This window comes from Vipera berus (genome assembly GCF_964194415.1).
Source record: "Vipera berus genome assembly, chromosome: 2".
In the NCBI taxonomy this organism is placed as follows: domain Eukaryota; kingdom Metazoa; phylum Chordata; class Lepidosauria; order Squamata; family Viperidae; genus Vipera; species Vipera berus.
The window spans coordinates 71951418-71971209 of NC_138203.1; positions in this window are offsets into that span (position 1 = coordinate 71951418).

A 19792-nucleotide genomic window follows, 5' to 3' on the forward strand; every position below is an offset into this window, starting at 1 on the left:
ACAAATGCCCTAGAAAATCCTGTCCTGAAAGGTGAGGATCTTCCAGAAATAGGCAGAATTAAGATGTGGCAGGCTCCAGAAAGAGAGTGAATTGTTGAAAAGTGACAAAAGCTATATTTAGTATTTTACCAATCGGTTTAACAATGCAGACTCCATTAACATTGCTGCAGACTCCATTCTGGAAGACTCCAAAGCAGGGATCTCCAACCTGTGGGCTGTGGTCCACTACCGGGTTGCGCCTATTGGCCACTGGGCCGCATGAGTGGTTGGCCGGTGTGCGCATTTGTGCATGTGCGCATAGCTTCACTTACGGTCCTATGTGCGCAATAGGTGTTTGTGTGTCTGCATGCACGCATGCATGCGTTTACCCCTCCCACAAAACTATCCCTTCTTCCCCACCCTCCGGTCCGCCAACCCCGAAAATTTGGGGAATTCTTCTCCAAAGGCCCCAAGAGAATCTTCTCATAAATAAATTAACATAATTTCTGTAATCATTTGTTGACTTAGTTCATGCCTCTAATAAAAATCTCTTTTTTTGCAACTTGAAGGAAAATATTAAATAAACAAAATGAGATTAAAACTTAACATAAACTTATTCTGAATAGGAAATGAAAGCATCTGTTCATCAGCTTGCCTGTCCTTCTTGTTCAAATATACCAACTTCCTGGGATGATCACTTGGTGTTCCATTATTAGGTAGAGTCTTGAACTCTTTCAACTTTTGCTGGGTTAGAAGTACCTTAGGTGTGGTGACATCTGAAGCCATATCCTCCTTTATGTGGAAACTGTACTTTTTGATTTCTAGAACTGGTTTAGACTTCATCTTCAGCGAGTCATTTGACGCGTCTACATCTCTGGCATCCATTTTAGGAACTTTGTTTTCTGAATGTGGTTGCCAAGGTGCCTTAAAGGAGATAGAAAGACTGGATGCAAGTTCACAGAACTCTTTGGCTGATAACATTGTGTTCAATAGAGTATGAAAAGACTTTCAGAGTTTTAACATTAACTATCATATCCACACATACAATATATTAATTATAAAATGAAAAAGCCTTTAAGACTACTTTCAAGCCTGCTTCTGGTGGACATCAGTATCCCCACATTAAATGTCCTTGGCCCATTAATCTCCATGCCCCACCTGATTTCATTTTGATTCAGTATGGATTTTAAATATAGACAGGTTTAAATGTTATAGATTGCCAAGAGTAATTTTTAATTCAGTAGAATGTAAACACAATAAACCAATGTTATTTCTGAGCTTCTAAAATGTAATGTAATGTAATACACTCCAGGAGTATTACATGGGTTTAGGAAAAAAGACAGAGATAAAGTAACATCTTTCCAAGCCTAAGTTTACTAGATCTAGCAGCAAAAATTCAGTTACTACTGCAAGGTAGTAGAAATATATAAGATTCTCTCTGCTGCTATCTAGTGGTTGCCCAAATTTTTGCAGCCCCGGTCAGGTAGGCCTACCCAAGCCTGAAATTTATAGCAAGAATTTCTTTAAAACTTTAATGCAACTAACTCTGAGAAATATGACTGGAGGGATGATGGATGTTCTTACTGGCAGCATAACAGAGTGATTTGGTTGCCGTGTGCTTTCTGCCAATTGCACACTGTTTATCACAACCCTATTAACTTTTCAAGGAAAACCAATTGGAGAGTAGCAAGGCAACTGTTAAATCATCAACTGAGCAGTCAGTTAACTGTATTCATGGAAGTGCATATAAGAATTCTACACTAGCCTGATTTTCTAATGTAAGCAAAGTATATGAAAAAGGCTTCAAAGGCAGAACTTGAATTCAGAGAATTGTACCATAGTGGATAATTTAATTTAATACTACAGTTTTGGATTCTTGATTGATTAAAAGATTAGGTGGCATCAATTTTGGGTTGACTCTTAGTGACCACATAGACTCTGGGATGACCTGTTCCTAGCTAAATAAAATTTAGAGATTCAATAGAGTCCTGTATTCATCGATACTTGTGTGTTAGTTATAGGTAGTCCTCGACTTACAACCACAATTGAGCCCAAAATTTATGTTGTTAAATGAGACAGTTGTTAAGTAAATTTTGTTCCATTTTATGATCTTCCTTGCCACAATTGTTAAGTGAATCGCTGCAGTTGTTAATTTAGTAGCATGGTTGATAAGTGAATCTGGCGTACCCATTGAATTTGCTAGTCAGTAGGTGATTGCATGACTCTGGGACACTGCAACAGTCATAAATATGTGTCAATTTCCAAGCATCTGAACTTTGTTCACATGACCATGGGGATGTTGCAATAGTTGTACTTTGAAAAATGGTCATAAGTCACTTTTTCAGTGCCGTTGTAACTTTGAACGTTATTAAATGGACTGTTGTAAGTTGACGATTACCTGTATAGATAGGCAAAGTAGAAAAATAAAAATAAAGTGTCTTACTAGATGTTATGCAATTTAGTTGGGGAAGCCCTGACAGCTGTTCAGGAAAGGAACACTAGGGCCTCAGCAATTATTTTGGAAATGTGATAATTGGCATGGATGTGGCTAATCCTCTTCTTTGTGACCTCCACCTATACTTTAAAACAGATGCTGGCTGGGATTTGACTAAAGAAGGAGCGTGGATTGGAATAGAAATGTCCAACCTTGGCAACTTTTAAGACTTGTGGACTTCAACTGGCTGAGGAATTCTGGGAGTTGAAATCCACAAGTCTTAAATCTGCCAAGGTTGGACACCCCTGGAGTAATTTTTCTTGCCATCCTATAGAAGATTTTAAAATTTCAGGCTAGGTGGCTTAGACTGTGGGACAAAGGTCAAAGTTGTGGAAGGCGATCACCAGAGTAAAGAGGGATGGGGTGGCGATAGTCAGATTTCCAAAGTGAAGCTGATGTTGATGACATGATAAAGAAATATTTCCTGACTTCAATTTTCTGTGCCTCATGAAAATACAGTAACCAATAGCTTCTCCCAAAATGATAGCATTGAGTGATACCTAGAGGAGATGGTTGGAAAATATCTTAGTGCACCCGGTGGTTTATAAAGATCTTACACTGAAATCTCTGATTATACATTCATGTATAAAAAGGTGAGATTTGATTTCTCTGTGTTTGCCATAGCATTGAAAGATTTTACCCATTGGCTTTATCTCCCTCTACTGTGATCACAAGTTCAGCTAAAAATAGTGAGATTTATGTGTATCCAATTCTGCAAGTTCTCCACGTGTCCTTGGGGACTTGTTTCTGCAGCAAGAGAGACTGTGTATGTGTATGTGTGTGTCAGCAGAATTGTAGATGATGGGATAGAAAAAGCCTATTTGATGAGTTCTATTTTTTCCTCTGTTTGAACAACTCTGAGAAGAGAGTGGAAGAACAGGCTGTGCAGAACTGATGACCTTACACACACTTTATTCTAGCTGGTAACTGATATCCAAGAACGAAGACAATAAATGTTTGAGGGAGGGGCCCTTGGCTGTTAGAAGGTTGGTATTTTTGAGGTACAATTTTGGCAAATAACGTGGAAATAATTGCCATGGAGTTGCAATGTACTAAAAGCTTGAGTTCTGCCTGCTGCTGGTAAACAGTGTAGCATAGGTTCCATTATTCCTTATACAATTTTAGGGGAACATGATACATGATCTCGTCTCTGAATTGTGAGTAAAGCATTTGAACTGCTGGTGACTAGTTGCAAATCAGCTTTAACCCAGAACTAGGCAAGTGCTCTCTTTTTAATATAGTATTTGACTGACAAAGAATCCAAGCCAAAGAGGTGAGAAATTGGATAGCTATAGTGTATTATTTAAGAAGATTGATATATGCTGTTTTTCAATTTAAAAATTGTAAAAATAATATAATTAAATATCTTGTTATTAAAAATAAAAACTGGATTAAAATTATGGAACTATGGAATTATATAAAATAAAAAAATTAATTCAGGGTAGCTGAAAGTGACCCCACATGATTGAAGTCATGTTTATAAATAAATCTTAGAAGCGCCTGTGTAGGAGATGTTATTTAATATAAACCTTTCAGTTCATTATGTAACTGCAATTACTAGAAGCCTTAATTCCAGCAACATTGTAATTGTATATTTGGTTATTTATTTAGAGTTGGTAAACAAACACTATCAATTTATTTGCAACATAATATGCATGTTAAATCTTTAATCGTATTTTAAGATTAAGATCCTAAAATGATCTAAGTTGGAATGGTAAATATGGGTTAGAAAATTTTGGGATGACTGCCATTTGTATATTTCTTTCTTGATGTCCATTTGAACAACAATGTTTCTGTTGTGGTATGCTTGTCTCCAAATAGTTCTAAAATTTCTTTAACAAATCTTATAAATCCATTGCATTTTCAAAAAATGTAAAGAAGAATGCTAGGTTGTATAAACAAGCAGCTGCGGAATCTTGCAGGACTGTTGTTTTTAACTTTGTGCTGATGATATGAGTATAAACTACAGCTTTAGAGTTTGCTGAGGTGCTAGTTTCCTATTTTGATTATGGAATGATAGGGCATTGTGCTAGATCAGGGGTGTCAAACTCAATTTCATTGAGGGCCGTATCAGCATTGCAGTTGCCCTCAGGGGGCCGGGTGGGTATGGCCAGGGTGGGCGTGGCCTACTGGGTGGGCGTGGCTAGAGTGCATATGGCCTACTGGGTGGGCGTGGCCAGCTCTACATCGTTCGCATCAAGGGCACCTATGCGGGCCTGGGCAGGAGTGGGACAGATCTGAGGGTCTCTGGCAGAAGGAGAGTCTCTGGGCCAGGGCCAAGGCAGTGGGGGCTGTTCCCTCACTGTTTCCAGGATGGCTTCGCGGGCCGCATGAAACCACTTCGTGGGCCGGATTTGGCCCCCAGGCCTTGTGTTTGACATGTCTGTGCTAGATGCATTGGACATTGCTTTCAGATAAATTGCATGCTAGGTGTAAAAATGGTAGGCTTTGAACTTGGCAAAAGTTAAAATTGTAGTCTTGTTTAAATGATGCTCTTTTGAGAAGATACAGCTTCAGTTTTTGCATTTCATTGCTTTCTAAGTAATTTCTTAGAATGACAGAAGAATGGAGTGAGGGGTAGCTTTAATTTTAACAGCACTGGTGCTTTTCAGTACAATTTTTTTGCGTAAGGTGAATGAATTCTGAGGCTTCTATGACAGTACCAAATGCGTTTGGTATAGTGGTTAAGGTGTTGGCCTAGAAACCAGGAGATTATGAGTTTTAGTCCTTAAGCACGAAAGCCAGCTGGCTGATTTTGGGCCTGTTACTCCCTCTCCCAACAAACTTCATAAGGTTGTTGTTGTAGAAAAAACAGCAGGAGGAAAAAGCATTAGGTATATTTGCTGCCTTGAGTTAGAAAGGCAAGATAAAAATCTGATAAATAAATTGGTAGGTAAGTGGTTCGGTGGCTTGCTTTAGTTATCATAATAACTTTCAAATATACTTAGAAAAAATTGAACACTTTCTCAGCATTTGGTAATTATATTTTGATTAGTTAATTGCTGTATTTCTCTTATTGTAGCAACACCTCTAACACCTATCCAACCTCAAACGTGTTCCATTGTGATGGCAGCAGGTAAGGAACCTGGTAAAATCTGATCAAAACTAAATAATATTAACACTTCAAGGATTGGTTGCCTTCGGTGTATAGTGCTGAATAAGGTTTTAAATTAATGACCATGATCTAGAGAACAGATTTCCTGACATTTTGTTGGCAATTGTGGCTGGCATTTTCAGAGGGAAAGTGGTCTGCTATGTAGACCACAAGCAACTTTATACACCTGCATAAAAAGCCTGCTGAGATCTACACACATCCTAACAACTTCAACAAGAAAGAAGAAAAACTTAAAATTAATGAAATCTGGTTATCTGCTTGTGCCACACCAAGATCTCGGCCCCAATGCAGGACCAACCAGGAAACGGCTTTCCAAAGTAGCCAAATCAGAAACGTGCCTGGGCAAGGACTCCCAATCAGTCCTTGTCCAGGAAACCAGTCCTAAAGCTAAACACTGCTCAGACTAACCAAACAGAACCTAGCACAAACCAAGAAACAGTCAGGAATTAACACTAAAAAATGGCCAATCAGAAAGTGGCATGAACAGCCGATCGATCCTAAATCAACATAATCAAACAACCAATCAGTATCGGACACAAAGAACCAATCAGAAACAATCCCTCACCAGCCTGCACCAACGAGAAATCAGCTCAGCTAAAGGCCAATCAGAAGTCAGGACATCTGGCTATAAAGACAGTTGCCTATGGTCTCTGTAGATGCCAGCTACAGTTGTCAGTAAAACATCAGGAAATCTGTTCTCTAGACCAAAGATCCCCAATCTTTTGGGCACCAGGGACCGGTTCTGTGGAGAGAAGTTTTTCCACGGACCGAAGGGTGCGTGGTTTTGTGAGCTGCCTGCATCTCGCGGATGGGGCTTTGCTTGTTTGTGCACCCCGGGTGCTGACATGCCGTGGCCCCAGTACTTGGGGACCCCTGCTGTAGACCATGGTCACTCAGTCCTAATGCCCAACACTGCCCGATGGATACCGGCCATCCCAGGGCATGTGATCATCTTTTATGAATTTCTGATATGCAAAGTCAATGGGGAAACCAGAATCACTTAACAACTGTGTTACTAACTTAATAGCTGCAGTGATTTACTTAACATTGTGGCAAGAAAGATCATAAAATGGGCAAAACTCACTTAATTCACTTGCCTAGCAATGGAAATTTTGGGCTTAATTGTGTCTGTAAGTCAAGGACTACCTATATTTTATGACGGGTGTCAAACTGCCGGCCCGTGGGCTGGATGCATCATAGCAAAACCGCACCCACCCCATTGCCAGCAATGGAAAAAAAGTTGTGATACGTCACATGACATTGTGAGTTTTACACCCCTGTTTTATAAGAATGGTTTTTCAGACAAAGCTTGATAAACAGGAAAAATCATTTCGTGTAATAATTTACCTGAGAGTAAAAACACATCTTCATTTACTGACTTGATTAAAAATAAATTTATTTAAATGTTTTTATATTAAATAAATATAGAAAGTAGTAGTATATCCTGATTTGGCAAGCTTGCTGCCAATGTATGTTGCCAGTAGTAATCTTCTGATTTTATCTTGTCCAGCGTGTCCATGCAATTAAATCTGACCTTTAGAATTGAAGTTTGGTGAGGCATGAGTATCTATTATAGTTTGGAATGTACACAAATATATGGAACATGCCTGAAATAGTATATTTGCTAATATCAGCGTAGAACTTGAGCCTTGGTTTCAAATAGTTTTCATGAATGCAATTTGCTGCAGCTTAAACTATGCCTTTTATCCATGTAGGGACTGACATTGATTTGACTCTATTTTATTGTTATGTTCAGGAACAAATTTTGCTTTTGATATGTAAAAAATGATGCCAGCTAGCAGCCTAACTAACATGTACAATATCATGGGGTTCTTGAGACCCATGGTGTCAACCCTGAGCTACAAACATTCTGTTCTACTGGTCTTTTCGATATCAAACATCAAAATCAGTTCTAAAGACCTGCAAAGTTTGTGAATGTTTTTCAACTTTGAATCAGCCTCTTCAAAAGGTTGCTTTAAATATGGATAATTCTTTCTATAGGAAGAATCAACAGAACCTCCACCATTTAGGCAAGAAAATGTAGTTTGGTTGATTTCATGAAATCTTATTTTACTTCAAAAACCTGGGTAAAATTTATCCAAGCCTGTCTGGTGACAAATTTTATTTAGCATTGTTTCATTTCTGCTGTCTCCTCGTCTGTCTCAGTGATAGCGGCTGATACAGAAAAAGAATCCTGTTTGATTTTCCACAGCTATTTCTTCCATTCACAACTACAAGTCTTCCTCATTCAGGATTTTTGACCTTCTTTGTTTACTTAGGGTCTTAGACAATCCCTCTCAGCCTAGGCAAGAAATAAAATTAACAGTGTCTCTGGCACTTCAGCAGCTATTCTGCTCCTTGGCTACTTATTCTGTCCACTAGCTTCTTTTCATCCTGATTTTCCCAGAGTCCCTTTAAGTGTTTTGGTGCCATCTTGGCCACTTTGCTTGTGAAGCTTCCACAGCAGCTTATTGCTGGCATCATATTTGTCATCAAGCAACTGGGTGTCCTCAACTCTTATTGCTTCATTTAATTCATGCAACCTTCAGATAGGAGATTTGGGGTGTCAGTGAAAATACAATTGCATGCATATCTCACTGAATTTCTGTTTTCACAGACACAGCAAATGTTGATTTCCAAATGTGGTAGAAATATATTGGTTTCTTAAAACAGTATTTTCATATTTTGTACAGTCTAAAAATTTATCTTCCTTGTATAGAAAACTCAAACCTGGGATGGGGGGATAATAAAATTGTTAATCAACTGATGACATACTTTCAGGTACTTGTTTATAATCCATTCTAATTAATAATTTTAGGCATCTCATTTTGAGAGCACCTTTTCAAATAAAACATTCAAGATAGTATTTTTTGAATATAATTGTTTATATAATACTTTGTAATTACATGTTGTCTGCAAGTAATAATTACCTACTGTTTGTTTTAAGAATCTGTTTGAAGAATTAGGTTTCCTGTAAAATGATGGTCTTTGGAGAACATTGTTGTGATCTGGAATATTGCAATTCAAGTATAGATACCTATACTGTCCTTAGATGTATACTGATTATCTCTAATTATCCAGTTACACAGGGTTAAAATAGAAGCTGATTCAAAAGAGTATTTGATCTATTTATGAAGTGTTTTTTAGCCATTGATCAAATAGACATTATTATTCGATTCTCTTTTTCCTGAAGCATTTTTTATTAATTTACTTATATTTTTATTCAATTTGCAAGTCAGTTCTTATCAACAAGTGACTCTGGGCTGCTAACAAAATTAAAAATAATATAAAAACAATTACAGTAATAAAAATTATCATACATAGTAGCCGATAATAAATGTTAACACATATGTAACATATGCAAGGTGTTGCTTAGCATGCTTAATAGTATAGGAATAAATTAAATCAAATCAAATGAAAATACATTGGGGAGACAACTAGATAGCCTCCATGTACTTTAGACTACAACTCCCGTGGTCTCTTGGCATTAATTACCCTGGCTGGAACCTAGGAAACTTCCCACCTGTGTCGATTGATTGATTGATTGCATAGTATATGAATGTACTGAGCATTTAGCTTTCAGGTAAGGAGCTAACAAGTTTGTTATTTATATCCTCTACATTTGTTTCCCATAGAATGAGTATGTGTAGGAAAGGGAGCAAAGCTAGCATCTGATCATTACTAAATCTGACCACCTCATCATACTTCAGCTATGCAGTTGCTGTCTGGATTGCAAGTTGATCTTGGAGATAAGACGAAGAATGTCATAGCTGTTAACTTTATTTTTACTGCAAACAGGGCTTAAAGCATAGAGTTCTTAACATCTGCATTTTGTAAAGCAAATCTGATAAAGAGTTAGGCCACTCCCAGTTAGATGGCTCTTAGAACTACCAGTTCAACCTCTTTGGATGCAAGCTATAGTTCAAATTACAAATAATAGCACCTTTTGGTTTATAGCTCCTGGAATCACACCACAATAATAGGTGTGATTTAGCTGTGGAGGACAAGGATGCACAAGGTCCAGTTCCCTTGAGCAGGTATTTGATGCTTAGGACTTTTTGAATAGCACCTACTGTAATGATCCTTGTTTTAGCGCAGAAGTGTCGAACTGGCGGCCTGCGGGCCAGATGCGTCATGTGCAGGCCACGCCCACTCCAGCTCCTCAAAGGCAAAAAGCGTGATACGGCGCGATATGTCACGTGATGGGATCGAGTTTGACACCCATGTTTTAGTGGATGCTATTTATCACCCTGCTAATTCTTAATTGCTCTTTAAGAGCCAAAATGCTTTTCAAGTTAAAATGTTTTGTTAGTACAAGTGACATCATGCTGTAACACTATAATGCTTTAGTAATTCAGTTTTTCCTACAAAATGTTTTAATACCAGGATACACAAACACTAATTAAAAACTAATGTTTTTAAAGGTAATGATAAATAATTAACATTTAGTAATGACAAGATTTAAAATGTTCAAGAAGCATTTTAAAGTGTAAAGAATACTTATCCTTAAGTACAGCTGGAAAACATTTTAGCAATGATTGGAAAATGGAGCAAGGCAATCATCCTCCAACTAATGTTCTACAGATATGTAGTACTACATCTGTCCTAATTCCCAGAAGAAATTATGGAAAGGGAAACCCAATATCTATGAAATCTTAACAATTTTCAGAAGTCTGAATTAAAGGCTGATGAAAAAAAATACATCCAAATTGTCAAAGTGTTTTGTGAGCGTACAGGATTTGGTGCAAGACTCAAGGCACCAAGGCAAGGCAAGTTATATGTACGTACCACTAGATTCCATTCTCTGCTTGGCTGATAACCTGCCACAATTTTATTTTTAGAATGACTTGGAAAAGTCCTACTGGGACATGTATTTTTAATTTATTTGTATTTTTCCTTTATTGTTTGTACAAATAACTCAAGGCAGGGAACATATCCAACACACCTTCCTCCTCCTATTTTCCCACAACAACCCTGTGAGTTAGGTTGGGTGGAGAGAGAATGACTAGCCCGGGGTAGGCAACCTTGTCTCTTTTATGGCTCATGGACTTCAACTCCCAGAATTCCTGAGCCAGCTGGCTCAGGAATTCTGGGAGTTGAAGTCCATGAGTCATAAAAGAGCCAAGGTTGCCTACCCCTGGACTAGCCTAAAGTCCCCCAGCTGGTTTCCATGTCTAACGTGGAACTAGAACTCTCAGTATCTTGCTTTCTAGTCTGGTAAGCATTCTTTTTTTTTTTTTTCTTTTCCAGCCTGGCAGCAGCCTTTTTAGCTGGTGGAACATGATCTTTTCTCTCTTCTGCCTCCCCCATAGTTCTTTGCAGTACTTTTTTTGTAAAAGAAAAAGGTGCCAGAACTCACACATGTCATACAACCCGCTTTGCCTACCCTACAAGGTTCCATCCCAAAAAGGTGCCGGAACTCCGTTCTGAGCGTTCTATGAGAAAAAAAGCCCTGGTTCTTTGTGCTGGAGGACTTTGACCACAGTGGCCCCTAATTTTTCAGTGGAACTTCAGATCCCATATTCAGAAAACTTCAAGAGTCTTGCCTGGGCAGTCATCAAATGGCAACTGCTTCAGTTGTTGCTATGTAGTGGCATTCAGAAAGCATGAATTTTCTCTGGATGAATTTTCATCCCTATGGAACACCCTTCCTCTTGAGTCTGAAATGTCTTGAAGAGCTTGATTTTCCACCAAGTACTAGGGTAGGGTGAAGTTGGAATTGGTGTTGTGAGTATTGTAAGTTGCATCAAGGGAATTTGGGTGTGGTGCCAGATATTATTTTACTGAGGTTTTTTGTTTTTTTTTCTTTTTTCATTCTTTGTATGTTGCTGTTTTTATATTGTTTTTGTGAGCCATCCAGAGTTCTGCTTTTGAAATGGGTAACCATATAAGTATTTTAAATACTACGCTGTTCATTAGTGCAACACTGTCACATCTGTCAGAATCACGAAGCAACCCTGCTCTCTACTAAAACCAACCACAAGTTAATCTTCAGTGACAAGTGTTGCCTAAGTCTATCTTAGATTGCTAGCCTATATATCTCCTTCCAGTTCTTCAGGTTTCCTTTCCAGGAAGTCCTTTGTTTTTAAGCCTCCACCTTATTTTGTGAGCTGTGCAATCATCCCTCACTTTCTTTTGTGGGAAAGAAATCTCTCATACTTGAGGCTCTGCCTATCAGTTAAACTTCCCCCCCCCCCCCCGAATACTTGTGTAGACAGATCTGTAAGACATAGCTCCTTCAGGCTCAAATATTATAGGGAATGGGGTGAGCATGGTTTGTGTGTCCCATCTTCAATATCTGCATGCATTTCTTCACCCTCCTTTTAAAAGAGAGAAAGGTGGCAGAAAAGGTACATTGTCAATATCACTGAAGATGATGGATTCTTTTATTTTTTGTAAAAACTAGTCAAGACTGTCTAACCAAACAATACCTATGAAATGTTTTCAAAATGGGGTCTGTAGAATTTTGGTTTTTATTCTGGTGTATTTACACCAGAGGGACGTGGTGGCTCAGTGGGTTAGGACGCTGAGCTTATAGATCAGAAGGTCGGCAGTTTGGCGGGTCGAATCCCGAGTGCCGCGTAACAGAGTGAGTGCCTGTTACTCGTCCCAGCTTCTGCCAACCTAGCAGTTCGAAAGCACGTAAAAATGCTAGTAGAAAAATAGGGACCACTACGGTGGGAAGGTAACAGCGTTCCGTATGCCTTTGGTGTCTAGTCATGCCGGCCACATGACCACGGAGACGTCCTCAGACAAGTGCTGGCTCTTCGGCTTTGAAACGGAGATGAGCACCGGCCCCTAGAGTCGGAAACGACTAGCACGCATGTGCGGGGGAACCTTTACTTTTACCTTTATTTACAGTTTGTTGACTGATGTTAAGAGTTCATTATCTGCCCGATTTCTGATTTTTTTAAAAAATCCCATTTATATCCCGCCCTTCTCCGAAGACTCAGGGCAGCTTACAATCTAAGAAGCACAAATCAATGTGCTTAGCAATAGCCTTCATTCTATGTATATGCCTGCTTATTAGAGCTTTCGGGGGGCCCCAAGCGGCATTTTTACAAAGTCAGCTTATTGCCCCCAACAGTCTGGGTCCTCATTTGTTTTAGAATGAATTGCCCTTTATTTTTTGAATGTAAGACTATGTATCAGACTAGGATAAGACCTGAATTCTAAGTTGATTCAGGATAAACAGACCAGCAAGTAAATAAGGATATGGATGTAAACAAATTTGTCCTGTCCTAAATCGCAAAGTCCTCACCTAAATTTGAGCTCCTAATGGCAACAATGAGATAGACGTGACAAAAATGGGGAGAATACGTTTCCACTCATCAAAAATATTGTGATGATAAGAGTGAAATTGAATTCAGTTATTAACAGATTTGTCCTCCACTCAGAGTGACCCCCATTGATCACCCCCATAACTTCCTAGTCAGAACATAACATGGTGCCCAGCATTCTGGAAATGGTGTATAGAAGTTGGAAAAGAGATTCTTATTTTAAGAATCTCTACTTACTACTTACTACAAAATTGGTTACCATTTTTGTAACCTTTAGATGAGAAAAAAAATGTCACTTCTTTCCATCTTTGACAAACTTCCCTTCGGATGTAGATGAACCATCCTTTCCTTGCCACTGCCCTTCCTTTTCCATAATGTTCCCTCAATATGTGAGGCTCAAATGACAATTGATGCTTCTTATAACTATCCTGCTGCAAATTTCATCACATTTTTACTCAAGAAAGTAGCAAACTTAAGGATGTACTCAAAAGAATAGATACTTGGAAAAAAAGTTTTTGAAAGGAGAAGGACTTGAAAATTCCTGTCCCTCATTTTATGATGTCTGTCTGTCAGATTTAATGACCATTAGTCTTACTCATAGACCAATTCTGGGCGATGTACAATAAAGAGTATGATATGTTTTCATACTTATTAATTAAATTGCCAGCAAATTCCTTCTTATTCTGTTTTTAATTAACACAGAGCCATAAATATATACAGGCTTTTTCCTCCAGTAGGTAATAGGAAATTAGAACTCGCCATCCTTGAACTGCATGTCAGAATCAGAAACAATTATTAGCCTGAATTGACTTTGGGTAGATCTGATTATTTCCAATTCCTGAATGTGTCCCTCTGAATATTTGTATAACCCTCCTTAAGTGTTTTCAGCATTTTATAAGGTTGGATATATTGCTTTTGTAGATTAAACAGAAATAATATCTGATGTTTTTGCTTCCCTTACAATTTAATAGCTAGAATTTGCTTGAAAACTGATATTTAAATATCCAGTTTCCCTATTAGAAGGAATAATCCCTAGCATTTACTGGTTAGGAATTACAGATTAATTTAATTTTACTTTTGTAGTACAAATCTACAAACTGTATGTAGTTGAACTATTTCTAGGGCACTTACGATCATACAGATAAAACTCTTTTGTGACAGGAAAAACACATAGATTAAGTTATTTTGGAAAACTTCCCCATGACATCTGGTAAACTGGTAAGCAGGGTTTTATGCTTTGAAGTCAATAGATCACAAATCACTAAAGAAAGTATTGCTTAAAAATAGCAGGTATCCTTTTCGCTGAAAATTGTGGTTAATGAATTACTGTGGGTATCTGGTTATCCTTTAGAAAATAGAGTTGGACAGAAAAACAAGAAAGATGTTGTCTTTTTCCCTCTTCAAAACTGCTGCTGTTCTCACTTGGTAAAACATGGGTTGAATTCAAAAGTGTAAGTAAGGAATGGAAGGAGAATTCAAGTTTCAAAAATGTCTGGGGAAAATATAAGCAGAAAAATGGATGATTATGTTAGTTTTTCCCAACATCCAGCCATTAGCTGCAAGGGTGCAGTTGCAAAAGTAGATTTTGGAGTCAATAGGATTTTGATTCCTTAGACATCATTTGTGCTACCAACAGTTTCATCTTATAAATCAAAATAGTGTAATTCTATAGTACCTTTTAAAAGTGGATATATTTGGTAAATATTTTAGTGTGAGAGAAGTTATTTTATCAATGCACGAAGACAAATCCTTTCTTTTTATTGTTCCCAACTTAATTTTTTGAGGGAAATTTAAGGGTTCTTTTATTGTTCTTACATTTTCCAATGGGCTGCAGAAAATCCCAATAGCATCACAAGCTATCCAATACAACGAGTACTTAAACATTGGGATTTGGGGGATTGAGCTACCTTAGCTTAAAGGTATAGCATGGTGGTTATATGTATACTGTATTTAATTTAACAGAAATAGGCTTAAACTACCAAACTTTTTAATAATTGTACATGTGAATGAAGAATTGCACATAGTGATGTTTCTACAGAGATACAGAGAATATAGAATATATTCTGTTTATAAAATTGAGTGAAATATCCTGTAAAGACCTTTAGAATACCATAATTCAAAATCCAGGCAAGGAAACCCACATAGGGGTGGGCAGAGAATTAAGATCCATTTGTGATATAATTGGTTGTTTTGTGTAACAACATTTTTTTTCTTAAAGAAATATTGTTTAAATGGAAAACTGCAAGGCACTAATTGAGTTGATACCTAACAATACCAGTCTTTCTATTATGCACAAGATAAGGATGCATTAAAAACTTAGATTTATTTAGCACGGTTCTATGCCACTTTTCTTAAGGTGATTTATAGTAATGGAGGAAATAAAACCTAGACAAGTGAAACCGTTGTGCTATGAATGCTTCAGTTGTTTAGCTCTTTCCAAGGATTAATGTGTGTTTTTCCTGTGTGTTTGGGGGGAGGGGGTGTTGTTTGTTTGACTTTTCCACAGCGACTTGCGAGTTGTTTAACCATTTAGACAAGATGGCATGGCTGGTGGATGTGGATGTTTGCATTCAGGGCTCATTTTGTTCTGAATATGTCAAATTCACAAAATATAACTGTAGGGGTTAATTGATATGTGTCAGCTATAGGGACAAACAGTTACCTTTGGAAGGTTCCCTCCTGTGGCACCTGGCATTCTCTGCCAGGAAAGCACCTTTTATTATTGTTTTTATTATCAAATTATGCACTGTTTCAGATTTAAAATATACTGTCTAGAGCAGGGCTTTTCAACCAGTGGTACGGGTACCACCTATGCTACATTGGCACCTGGCAGGTGGTACGCGACCATGCTAGAAAAGTGGTAGCGGGGGAGGGGAATGAGCTGAAGCAGTGGCAGCACCACACAAGCCTGAGCAACAGACGGCTGGAGATGCAGGGCTGTCAGGGCTCAGCGGAAGTGCCAGAATCAGCGCCAGGCTCCAGCTGGAGCTCGGCACTGATCCTGGCGCTTCTGAGCCCAGAAGAAGCATCAATCAGCTGGAATGTTGCAGCATCTCCAGGATCTTGTGATTTACATTCAGATGCTTGGCAACTGATCCAGATTTATGATGGTCACAGTGTCCCAGGGTCATGTGAAGTGACCAAAACCTCCTGCAACCACCCAGCAGACGGGGGGGGGGGGAATAAAAACCAAACACCCGCCATCCCACCCCCGCTGCCAATCCTCAACAGAAATGCTCACAACAATGAAAACCTCGGACAGGAGGAAGAGTGCCGCCGGGCGGGCAGGGAGGTGTCTTGCTCGGCTGTGGCTTGGGGGGCACTTTTTTCAGTGCCACTGTAACTTCGAACAGTCACTAAGCGAACTGTTGTAAGTCGAGGACTACCTGTACTTCATCACTTTTTTCCTTTTTTTTTTATGATCAAATTTTTGAGACCTTGCTAGGCGACTGGTGGTACTCGGATGTTGCCATATCCTAAAAGTGGTACAATGGGTGAAAAGGTTGAAAAGCCCTGGTCTAGGTAGGTAGCACAATGAAACCCTGCTAAAAGATATGTTCTTAATGATGCCTATTGCTTTTTTCAGTGTTATTGAATTCTTGAATGGTTGAGATAACAGACTTGACAAGCAGTCTAACTCTTGAAAAAAATCTACGTGGGGTGGGGTTGTCTACTATAGTGAGATTTTACTTATAGCTTCAACCAATTGTTGCGTAGACATCAGCATATTATACTGATAAAGGAGAATATTTGTAGCTCAGGATTGAAATGAAGGATCCTTAGTGCTCTCTGTGTTTCATTGTTTTCCTGCAGAGGTTTCATTACCCAACTAAGTAACAGCATCAGTGCTCCTGATGTAAGCATCAGTGCGCTGATGGTGTTACCTAGTTTGGGTAATGAAATGTCTGCAAGAAAACAATCAAGACCAGAGAGCACCATGGACCTCTTATATATTATAATTAAGCTGAGATCATCCTGGTATAAAGGCAGCCTCTGACATATAGCATCCCATTTTGATATAGGACACTTTATTAAAAATTGCTATTCATATCAGAACATGAGTAAGCATAGGAGTGCATGCACACACATGCATACACACATTTATGCCATTGTGAAATGTGCTATGTAATCAACAAACAGTAAAAACTTGGGTTGTGAGATTCTTTAATTTAAACAATTGTCCTTGCCTTTAGGAAAGCCCTTAAGACCTGGCTTTTTCCCCTGGCATTGGGGGCTGACTGAATGGGGAGTCTGCTCTATGGTTGTTTTGCCATGTGCTTAGTAGCCATTTTATATTTTGTCTTTTGTGTTTATATATTGTCTGATTATTTTAAGTGTTGCTTTTAAATTTATTGTCTGTTTTGGTTGTTCCCAGAGTCAAATAGTCTGAGTTGGACAGCATTATAAATCTTGACATAAATAAAAATAAATAAATTGTATTTTGTCCATTTCACAGTGAAAATTTTCAGAGAAATTACAAGTTTTTGCCCATGATTGAACAGCACTTAACCAAACTTAAATTTAAATGAACTATTTTACCAATCTTAAATTTAAATAAACTAACAGAATAAAAGGGTTTGAAGGGACCTTGGAGGTCTTCTAGTCCATCCCTCTGTTCAAGCAGGAAACCCTATACCATTTCAGACAAATGTTTGTCCAATCTCTTTTTAAAAACCTCCAGTGTTGGGCTACCTACAACTTCTGGAGGCAAGTCATTCCATTGATTAATTGTTCTAACTGTCAGGAAATTTCTCCTTTGTTCTAGTTCTAGGTTGCTTCTCTCCTTGATTAGTTTCCACCCATTGCTATTTGTTCTGCCTTCAAATACTTTGGAAAGTAGGTTTGACACCCCTTTTATTCATGGCAGCCCCAGATATTGGAGCACTGCTATGATGTCACCCCAGTCCTTTTTTTCATTAAACAAGAATAGCTAATTCCTAAAACCATGTTTTAGCCTCCAGTTCCCCTAATCATCTTTGTTGCTTTTCTCTGCAGTCCTTTTAGAGTCTCAGCCTCTTTTTTTACATCATGGTAACCAAAACTGGATGTAATATTTCAAGTCTGGTCTTACCAAGGCATTAATCTTCGTGTGATTTTGATTCTATCCTTCTGTTAATGCAGCTTAGGACTGCATTGGCTTTTTTAGCTGCTGCAGCACACTGCTGGCTCATATTTAAGTGAGACTCCACTAGGATTCCCAAGTTTCCCCTCACAGTTACTACTATTGAATCAGATACCACCTATTCCAGACATGTCAAACTGGCGACGTCATGTGACGTTGCGCAACGTATCGGGAGAGTTTTGCCATTGCCGGCAATGGGGTGGGCACAGCTTCCGGATGACACGTCCAGCCCGCGGGCTGGCAGTTTGACACCCCTGACCTATTCTATATCTGTGCATTTGGTTTTCCTTAACTAAATTTAGAACCTTACTTCTATCAGCATTGAATTTCATTTTGTTAGATAGGACACAGTGTTCAAGTCAGTTGAGATACTTCTGTATCTTGAGCCTATCTTCTGGAGTGTTGGCTGTTCATTCCAGCTTCATGTCATCTGTAAATTTGACCCCCTTCTATCTCCTGGTCTAAATCATCGATGAAGATATTGAAGAATACTTTGCTGAAGACAGAACCTTAGGGTACCCCACTGCATAGTTCCTTCCATGTAGATGCAGTTCCATTAACCACATTGAATGTGGTTGGTCAGCCAATTACAAATCCATCTGGTGGTGATGCTGTCTAGCCTACATTTTTCTATCTTATCAAATAGTAGGTTTGTGGTCTACTTTATCAAATGCCTTACTGAAGTCCAAGTAAATTATATCCGCAGCATTTCTCTAGTCCACTAATTTTGTCAAATTGTCAAAGAATATAATAATATCTATCTGGCACAATCTGTTTTTGACAAACCCATATTGGCTTCTATATCACTGTTTGCCTCTAGGTGTTCACAGATTCGTTACTTGATTTATGTTTTCCAGAATCTTCCCAAATATTGATGTCAGGCTGATAGGTTTGTAGTTTACTGGATCCATTGTTTTCCCTTTTTTGAAGATGGGAACTAGACCAGCCCTCTTCCAATCATCTGATAGTTCCCCAGTGCACCAGGATCTTTGAAAGATATGGTTCAGTCATTTAGAGATCACGTCTGCCAGTTCCTTTAGAACCTTGGGGCATAATCCATCTAGTCCTGGTGATTTGAGCTCTAGAATAGATAGGTATTCTCTTACCATTTCATTGCTTATTTTGATTTGGCTTCCTATTCAGCATTTTACAGAACTTTAGGACTAGGATCCTGCAGAGTGTAGAAAACTGAAACCTGAATTAAGGCTTTCCCCATCTCAGCACCAGCTTACATTAAGAAATTACGCTCTTGGCCAGCCCTTACCTGTTCTTGCATTTGCCTAGAAGTCTTCTAGAACCCTGTAATTTCAAGGTGTGACTCAGTTAAAACTCAAGACTGATAAGGATACAAAGCCTAAAGGATTGCCCTAAAATTAGTCCATTTTTAGCTCATCTGTTTCTAATAAGATCGATTATGCATAAATTATGCATATAAGATTGATTATGCATATATTTCTAAATATATTTCTAGAATAACAGCTCAGGGTTACTTCACATAATATGGATTGTATTTTGGCAGTTCTGTTCTTTTTAATAATTTAATCAATATTTAGTTTAATCTATTTTCTGCTAGACTGAGTGTTATAACAAGCTCTAATAAGTGTTAATAACCAATAAAAGTAAAATACTGTATCATTTTAGTATAGTAATATTCCAGAAATTGTGCTAAGGAAGAATAAGATGATGACTTTTGTAACTTTAATTTTACTTGTTTCCTTTTACTGTGCTATGTATTTGTTTTATTATTTTCTTTCCTTTAATGGTTTGATAATCCATTAAAAATTCTCATTGTTGCATGGATT